Below are 9,939 nucleotides of genomic sequence, written 5' to 3'. Positions count from 1 at the left end.
ACCTGACAAGATATGCCGAAACAGCCGCACTGCCGACTGCACGTGACGTTGCAACGTTTCTGTTGCGGCATTTCGTTCTGCGCCACGGTGCCCCTCGCGAGCTCGTAAGTGATAGAGGCCGTGCCTTCCTTGCCGAAGCTTTAAAGGCACTACTTGACAAATGCCCAATCGTGCACCGCACAAGTACAGCGTACCATCCGCAAACGAACGGCATGACAGAGTGCCTCAACCGTTCCCTTGGCGATATGCTATCAATGTACGTCGCCTCTGATCATTCAAATTGGGACCAAGTTCTCCCTTTCGTCACCTAAGCTTACAATTCTGCGGCACGAGCTACTACTGGATTTTCTCCGTCCTTTCTTCTATACGGACGAGAACCATCAAATATGATCGACACCATTCTACCGTATAAACTTGACCAGTCCGAATGTACACCCCTGCCGAAGCTGCCCGACATGCTGAAGAATGCCGCGAGCTTGCCCGCTTCTTTTCTACCGTGGACCAGTGGCAGCAGCAATCCCGTCAACCTGGCGACGGTTCGGCACTAACTTTTTCCCCTGGCTCTTTGGTATGGCTTCGAGTACGCGCTACCGCATCCGGCCGCTCCGCAAAACTCGTTTCGAAATACCTCGGACCATATCGCATTCTAGACCAAACGTCCTCCGTCAATTACCTTGTGGAGCCCATCACGCCATCGACAGACCTACGCTATCGTGGCAGACGACATCACGTTCTGGTCCACCCATGGCAGTGAGGGTGACATACAGGACATCATTCAAAGAGCCGTTAACCTAAAGCAAAACTATGCAGCCAGCGTAGGACTTATTGCCGGTTCTCTAGAGAAATCCGGACTACTCTGCATCCGTCCCAAAAGCTGCAACCCCCTCCTCCCCCACCGTCATCGAACTCGATGGCAGATCGGTACCAGGGGTCGACACCCCCCGGATAGTGGGCATGCATATCCAGAGTGGTGGAAAGAACACAAACACAATCCGGAGACTCAAGCAGGTTGTAAGGGCGACCTCGCACCTCATCCGCCTGGTCTCAGGCCGTCACAGAGGCATGAAGGAGGTGACCTATGTCACCTTATTTATGACTTTGTACTCAGCCGTGTGGTCTACTCCACCCCCTATCTCCAACTCTCTCACCGCGACACTGACTCCATGGACGTCCTCATCCGTCGGGCATACAAAGTAGCCATCCACCTTCCTATAAGTACACCTACCAATCGGCTTCTCAAGTTCGGCGTTCACAACACTATCGGGGAGCTCATAGACGCGCACCGCCAAGTACAATACCTTCGTCTCACACAAACCGACACTCGTCGGCATATTCTGCATTTCCTTGGAATCTAGATACCCGCCAATGGTCCGACATTACTCGCCATAACAAGACCTCTGCACCGCGAACTCCTCATTACAACACTTCCCCATAACATGCACCCCGACCACCACGATAAACGTCGCAAATCTCACGCTGAAACTCTACACCTATGTTACGGCTCCAAACCGGACGCCGTATGGGTAAACGCAGTCTGCGTGGGTGATGAAGCGGTGGCTGACGTGGTGGATCTCAACAACTCCTCCGTAGGTACACCCACACTTCCTCAAGGCACCTCCCCCGAATCTTCAAAAGAAGCTGCCGTTGCGTTAGCAATCGAAACACAGAGGCACGGTATGTCTTAGATTCCAAAAGCACAGTCCTAAATTTTGCACGAGGTCGATTTTACGTCCCTGCTTTTTGCATAATGGACTCGCCTGCTGCACTTCCTCAACTGGAGTTGATGTGGGCGCCCGCGCACTGCGGCAATCCTGGAAACGAGGCTGCTAACCTCTTAGCCCGAGGTCCTGTACACAGGGCTCTCGCGGCCTCCGATCCGGGATTCACGAAGGAGCGCGCGCACACTTTCAGCGAACTGACTCAGGCCTATAGGGCAGTGCGTCATCTATGTCCTCCACCGCACAAGTCCCTTAGCAACCGACAGGCAGCCTGCTGGCGCGAGCTATAAGCGCACATTCTTCCCTCACCTCTGGCTCTATCGCACTATCACCCCCTTTTCCTCACCTCAGCCTGTATCCTCTACCCCGAACCTCATGTTTCTGCTATTCACATTCTTTCACACTGCCCGGCGGATCCTCCCCCTCAAGCCCTAGAGCATCTAAAGAGTTTGGAGGATTGGGAGACCCTACTGCGTTCAGAAGACCCAGTTGCGCAGACCATGGCTGCCGACAGAGCTGCCAGCGTCATGGACCACCACCGACCCCGTTGCTTGAGAGCAACGGGGTCGTGCGGGGCCCAGGGAGCCTGCGTGCTCCAAACTCCTTTGTTCCATAAACTTTTTCTCCTCCTCCTCCCTTAGCCGCCATAGTTTTCCCCACAAAAACATTGGCGCTAACGCAGTATTAGTTTGAAGGCTAACATATCTGCGCTCCGTAGTTTTTGAGCATGCGCCCACTCCTCTCTCTCTTAGTGCCATTCTGCATAGGCACCGTGCCCGGACCAGAGAGCGCTACGCAGCTCTTGTTTATCCTACTCGTTTAGCGTCCCAGTGTTGCGGATATCGCCCGCTAGGTGTTCGAACGTCTATGGCGTCTTCGACAAGTCGAATCAGTGCTCATTTTTTAAACACTAATAATGCTTGAAAATGTTATTCACGAATGGTGAAAAATATCAGTTAAATGGGACTATACGGTGATGCTGCTAACTACGACTATAGTGTTCGCTTGCGCATGCTAATTTTCGCTAGTGACGGCTAACTATTGGTTAGAACTGGCTGATGTTCAATAAGTGTCGTTTTTTATTGACTGCAGTCGCCTAGTGTTCGCCATTCGGCCTAGTAACAATGTAACATATTTGATCTGTTACTACCGGGACTGTGGCACTTAGAGCCTAGGGTTGCTTGACTACGTAGGAATGTTGACTACGTACGAATGCTGCTTACGGTATGCACGTCCGCGCGGAGTAGTGTGCTCGATTATATGAATGTCTGCTCTCGAAAGTAAGAGCCGACGTTACGTCAGACCATAACCATTCTTTAGGAATCACAGTGTAGTCGACGTGCCTGGTAAGCCCGCTTCATGCGCAATACTACTGAATTTACAAAAACAACGTCGGTAAGCCTCGTACACTTGGCTCGAGGCCAAACAATGCCTGAAAAGCAGCTCCTCGCTTGCTGCTTCGAATAACATCGATTTCAACAGCACGTAAGATGTGCCTGATTTTCCTTTTTGTTTTAGCATGCTGACTGTTGTTCAGTTTGCCGGAGCAGGTATATTGCGCATATTTGAAAGCAGCTATTCCTTTGGGTCACAAAAACAGTGATTGTGTTCTCTAAGATTATTGAGTGCGTCGTGTTGCGGCTTTCTACAATATTTTTGCAAACAATATGAAATGTATGGCACTCCAAGTAAAAGCAACAAAAGGAAACGATGCTTGCGGAAGTTTACATATTTAGTTCTCCGAAGTAAATCATTTATGTGGAAATTTCTAAACACAGAATAGTTAGAGGAATTGTTTGCAGCGCGACCTCGGTACAAGGACAAAAGAAAGAAGAAAACACACGCAGCGCTCCTAGCAACAACAATGTTCATTTTTCGAGACCCCGACCACCCCAAATATACCACAACCGCAACAGTGAGCAGAGGTCACGTAGTGATAACGACATACATGTGCGAGGGAGTCACCCACACAACAGCAACGTAACAGGTGATAACCGGACAGTACTAAGATGTCAGCGCTTTCGCAGGAAACTGAACCCTTTTGTCGACAAAGATACACATGGCTTACTAATGCAGGTATCACCAAGAGCGTCGATATGATCAGCTTCTACGATGAGGCAGTTGATCTCGTCCTTGTGACGCCCCAAAACGATAGTGTGGTCAAAGTTTGGCTGACTACCTCACCACTGACTGTGGAGGGCGAGGAAACCGTCAGGTGGCGTCTTCTTAGAGTTGTCGTGCTCTCTTAGCCGCATGTGTACACAACTGGTAGTCCGTCCAACGTAGAATTTTCCACGTATTTTCACGCATGCTTGACATCGATCAAAACTGTTATGGCTTGACGTGATTCTGTTAAGAGCATAAACGACAGGTGGCAACGTGAATGTCAATGCATGCATGTGCGGCATGATTTACATGCCACGCTCTTGATGTGCTCGCGGCCATTTCGCTAGCATTACATATACCAAAACTGGTATGGCGCGCTGTGACCGTATGATGAACATCATACAGACGTGACTGTATGATGAACTGTATGATGAACATAAATTCAAGGTGGCGACATGAAAATCATGGCAGGCATGTCATGTATCACATGCCATACATGCCACGCTCATTATGTGCTCGCGCCCGTTTCGCTAGGCTGACATATACCGTAATCGCTATGGGGTGACATGACTGTTTGACGAACATAGACAACAGGTGGTAACACGAAAATCATCGCATGCATGCTATGCGCAGCATGTTTTACATGCCACGCGTATGATGTGCTCGCGGCCATTTTGCTGGCTTGACATATACCAAAATTTGTGTGGCGCGACATGACTCTATGACGAACACATATGACAGGTCGTAACATGAAAATTATGAAATTCATGTCATACAAGAAATGATTGCCATACTACTGTCATGGTGCTCTCGCGATCGTTTCGCTAGTTGATATATACCAAAACTGGTATAGCGTCACATGACTGTAGACGAACGTATATGAGAGATCGCAATATGGAAATTGAAACATGCATGTCATGTACGTGATGATTTGCATGCCATGCTCATGGTGTTTTCGAGGCCATTTCGCTGGCTCAATATACACCGAAACTTGTATGGTGTGATATGAGCCTACGATAAAAATTAATGCAGGTGGTAACATGACAATCATGACATGCATATCATGTACGGCGCCATTTACATGTCACGCTCATGGTGCGCTCGCGGCCGTTTTGTTAATGTGATATGTATCAAAATTGGTATGACATGACGTGGGTGTACAGAGAACATAATTTACAGTTGGTAACATGAAAATCATGATATACATGTCATGTACGGTACGATTTACATGCAATGGTTTGCTGCTCTCCCGGATATTCCGTTAATTGATATATATTTAAACTGGTGAGGCGGGAAAAAAGTTTATGACGAAGATGAGTGACAAGTCCCAAGACGCAATTCATGATAATTAAAATATTAACAATTAAGAAAGTACTATTCAGTATCATGTTAGTTAAGACCTTCCTAATCAATAGCACCAATATTTACACAGAACTGACACGGTCAGTACTCCGAAGCAGACCAAGCATTCTGAGTAGACGAGCCACGTAAAAAGCTGGAAGAAGCTAGGTGATCACATGCTGCTCCGATGGCCCCAGCCTTGCGCAAGTAGTGCAAGCTCACCAAATTATTTTATATGCATAAAAGCTGCTGAGGAGCGTCCACCGCATGAAACACTTGACAGGCACACCGGCACAATCACATTAACGAGTTGAACTGGGGTCTTTTCAGAATCAGCGAGTTTGTGCCCGTGTTCGCGGGTCAATCACTTTGATTGACAGACGCCCGCGGCGAAGAGCGTTTCCGCCCACCGCGTTTCCTCTTGCCGAGGAGCAGTGCTCACGCCGCAACGCCAGCGAGCGGCGCGATTCATCTATGAGCTTAATCGCACAGACTATGCACATACGCACGAAGAACTAAAGGTTATATCATCACGTGGCTACGATGTCTGGCATTCAATTGCGCCGCTCTCATGACGTACCACTCACAGCTATGAAGCAAGCACCCCTGGTGGGCTTTGCGGCGAGAAATGTTACTATTTACTTGTTTGTGGAGACAATGTTTGTACCGATTCGCTACTATAGAAAAATCTTCAGACGCGTAATGTAAGTATAGCAGTAAGCTGTCCATTTATTTATCTGTAATATTCCAGAGAAGTGAAACGAGCTGCACCAAAGTGCTGAGTGTGCGCCCTTGTTGCCTTCGTGAGTGGAAATTTCCATGCTGCAGGTGGAGCGAAAGAATTTTCCGAAAGAGGACAAATGCCCACGAACAACGCCCGTGGGAAGGCGCGATGATCAGTTGGCTAAAAGATAGCGCGACAATCACGCGGACGTCGCTGTACGGTCAAAATGCTGACTGATTGGCGGTGCTAACGCGTTCGCACGCGATGTTCCTTTGAAAACCGCCGCAAATGCCGCACGGGCGTTTGTGACGCCATTCTCGTTCTTGTAGCCGTTTTTATCAACGCGGCTATCGCGTGATCCGCACTGTCTTCCTGTCATGACCGCCGTAATGCAAGCTCAGAGCAAACTCATGTGCCCGAGAAGCTCGGGCCATCCTGCATAGCACCCCTAGACGCTGTTTCAAGAAAGAATTCTTGCCCTCTCATTGCGGACGAAGCCAAGGTATTGGTTCGGAAAATGTCCCATGATGTTCGGGTGGACTCTTGGGGTGCAATCGCGGAACGACGCTATTCCCGATTCCAATGCCATATTCTATGCTATTCTTATCATCCACCACTCGCGGCTGGCTGATCGCGTTGATAACGCGGACGGACCGTCGTTCTGACCAATGGCGAAGCGCGAAAAGCACGAAAAGCATTGGAATAAAAAAGAGAATCGTTCCGCGATAGCACCATTGGTTCTCGAACCACGTCTTAGCGGCGTCTTCGAAAGGGGAAGTAGACATGCCGTGGCTTTTCTTCATTGCTCCAATGGTTGAAGACAGCGACCCGGCCGTACTCTTGCAGCCAGCATTCCGAGTCCACGCTTGATGATGGATGAAATGTCGGCGACTTCCTGGGCTGCTGAATCAGGGTTGATGCAGGCAGCACAGGTGCTGTCATCGTGGCCGCTTGCTTTGTCGTCGTGGCTTTTGTGGGGTCCAAACTCCGGTTGCAAACATTGCAGCCTGCGGCTAGCTCGTTGCTGCAAGAGGGCTTCGGTGTCTTCGTCTTCACGCTGCAGGCTTGGTTACCTCCCTATCGTCGGCGTCCGAAACATAGAGGAACCAGCACCTCCGCCACATGTCACGTGATTGTGAAGGTAAAGAAGGCTGCACTAAGACTGGGCAATACAGAACTCTTAATTTGGGCGAACTTGTGCCCAGAAAATGAAAACTCGAAAGACAAGGTATGCATGCCGTACAACATTAGCGGCGAGAACAGTCGTCGGCGGTCGCGTTATCCTATCTGCGGTAAGGCGCGTTGGCATTTAGACATGCGACATTCAACATTAGACATTCGACCCTTATCGCAGGTGGCCGCGTTAGTTTGAGAATAAACTCAACTGTTCGTGTTTGCGCGCTCAAGCCGACAGAAGATTCTAGAATAATCTGGAAGGTTCTGACGCATCTGGGCACGGTTCGCGCAAGGCAGTGGTTATACGTATAACAGACCGGTTACATAAAAATAGCAAAACAAGTGCGTGTGGCTATATATATATATATATATATATATATATATATATATATATATATATATATATATATATATATATATATATATATATATATATATATATATATATATATATATATATATATATATATATATATATATATATGTGTGTGTGTGTGTGTGTGTGTGTGTGTGTGTGTGTGTGTGTGTGTGTGTGTGTGTGTAATGAGCGCAGTCCGTATTCCTAAGTGCTAAGTAAAACAGAAATACACAGAAACGCCTACATACAGAAAACAGAAATACCTTACATATTGGGTTTGCATTCTTGATTGTTTTTTTATGCAACCGTAAATCCGGGAGAACTTTTGCGAGGCTGCTGATAGATTCGCTGATGACTGCCATTTTGCCGGTTTGGAGGTGGCCATCGCGGCCATAGATGCACTTGAATTTCTGTACACCTCATGTTTACATAATATGTTAGGCGGTGCCTGAATGCCCGTACCACAAACAAAAATGAAATACTCGTAATTAGCAGAATCTTCAATTTTCCACTGCAGGCCTTTGTCCTGCAGTGACAATATTGAGGCAAAAGCGAGTATGTTTATGCTGCGCCAGCCCCACGGCAAAAAACGTCTTCAGTAGTAGACGCAGCATACGCTGCACTCTTTTTATGTAGCTACATTCTTTTCCGCCTATGTGCCCCCTCTTCAGTTGTTAATGAGCATCTGTGGTGTCTTGACTTCTGTCATGTCCTTGTGTGCACGCCTTGTCTCTTTAAGATGAATACCTACCAACTAGCTCAGCTCTGTTGTTCTAAGAAGCACCTAAAACACATTTTAAAATATTGTTTCATCGTAAGTGCTAGCGCCAGAGATACCAGTAAATCGTCTCCTAAAAGCAACATTTGGTATTCTGGTATGCCCAACTTTTAAAATACGCCGAAGTGTTTTTCCATTTATTTGTCCATATGTGGGCACGTCATATGAATGTGAATTCCTGCAAATAGTTTCTGGCATTCATCGCACGTTCATGGTTCCTTCTCGGTCACGAACAGCTGTGTGTGACGTGCGTGTACCCAGGATCGAAGTCTCCAAAGAAATACATTAATGAAATGCTTTTTTGAGACCGCACAAGCGCTATTCAATAAGAACGGGTATAGAGTGTTCAAGTTTTAAACCATTCTGGATGTCCGTGTAGGCTGCCATTTAAAGGTTAGTGTTTTACGAACAGCTTGAATCGTATTACTGACACCTGCATTTACACTTGAGGTGCCGAGATACGCAGCTCCTGCTGCCCTTTCATTTCAGAGAATCCTGAAGGGGCTTGTGATCAAGCAGAAGAAAACAGTTTGAACTTTACCTTGATGTGATACCCCTTTTTAGAATATCACCTATAAGAGGTCCGTATGCCGATCGTTAACCGATAACTTTCAGATCAATTAAAGAGCCTGTATATATTACCAACCTTTTTTTTTATTTGGGACTTGTAAGGTTCTTTACAGCCGTCTACGAGTCGTGCAGCGTGAACAGATACAAACTGACGTAGTATAATTATACGTTCTCTCGTACCTTCAACCACACTACTACCACGGAAGCCGCCGTCTTAAAACAGTCGATACAAAATTCTCTGTGAATTCTATGCGTTTACTGCAATGTGTGAAATTCGTGGAGTAAATGCTTACCTGGTGTATCTTTCGTATTAATATGTGTCAATTACAAATAAAGAAATTTGGTAAACCCGTTTCTAGGACGCAACCTTGCTGGAATGGCTATGAAAATTCCAGCAAGGTAGCGTCCTAGGAAAACATTCCAGCTACAATGTGCTTCAGATGAGACCTTACACTCCCTACAATTTTCTTCGAACCTTGATATCAATTGTCTAACGGTATATGGCATGTTGGCGCAATGAAATCGCTTTACAATGTGCGCACTAATGTAACGCTAGATGTAGTCTGACGATGAGTGCATCCGGAGAATGCATGCAAATATCAGTAGCGTCCGCCTCTGTTCTAAGCAAGGCATGGACACAACGACGCAGCTTGACCTGCGTTGCCGAAGTCCCTGTGACATGCAGATCCACAGTGCACATCGGCAACAGTGAATACTGTATCTCCGACTAACCAGTTGCGTGAAGAAGAAATACCAATCATCATAGTGCTTCAGTCACTGCTAGACAAACTTCGCCTCTTCGTCGGCAAGCTGAAATCGCCATAGGCTCAGTCATTGCAACAGGTACTGGCTGTTCTATGTCCAGTACTTGCAAGCCTTCAGTAGACACCTTGGCTCGACTATCTGCAAGTGGAAGGAGATACGCCCGTGATCCAGGGATCCAGCAACGCAGCAGTGATCTTTAAGCTGAAGCGAATTTCTTGTATGCTTACTGTCCCTGTGTGTCCCTATATTTTCATCCCTCAATCCCTTTCCCCAGCGTAGGGTAGCAAACCAGACGAGCGTTTGGTTAACCTTGCTGCCTTTCCTTCCTCTTTCTCCTCCTCCTCCTGGTTACACTTAGAGTACAAACTAGGAATGAGCGAAGTCCTCTAGTTTGCTGTCGTTA

Source organism: Rhipicephalus sanguineus, chromosome 7 (assembly GCF_013339695.2).
Source record: "Rhipicephalus sanguineus isolate Rsan-2018 chromosome 7, BIME_Rsan_1.4, whole genome shotgun sequence".
NCBI lineage: Eukaryota > Metazoa > Arthropoda > Arachnida > Ixodida > Ixodidae > Rhipicephalus > Rhipicephalus sanguineus.
The sequence above is the reverse complement of the archived record's forward strand: the minus strand, read 5'-3'. Positions refer to the sequence as shown.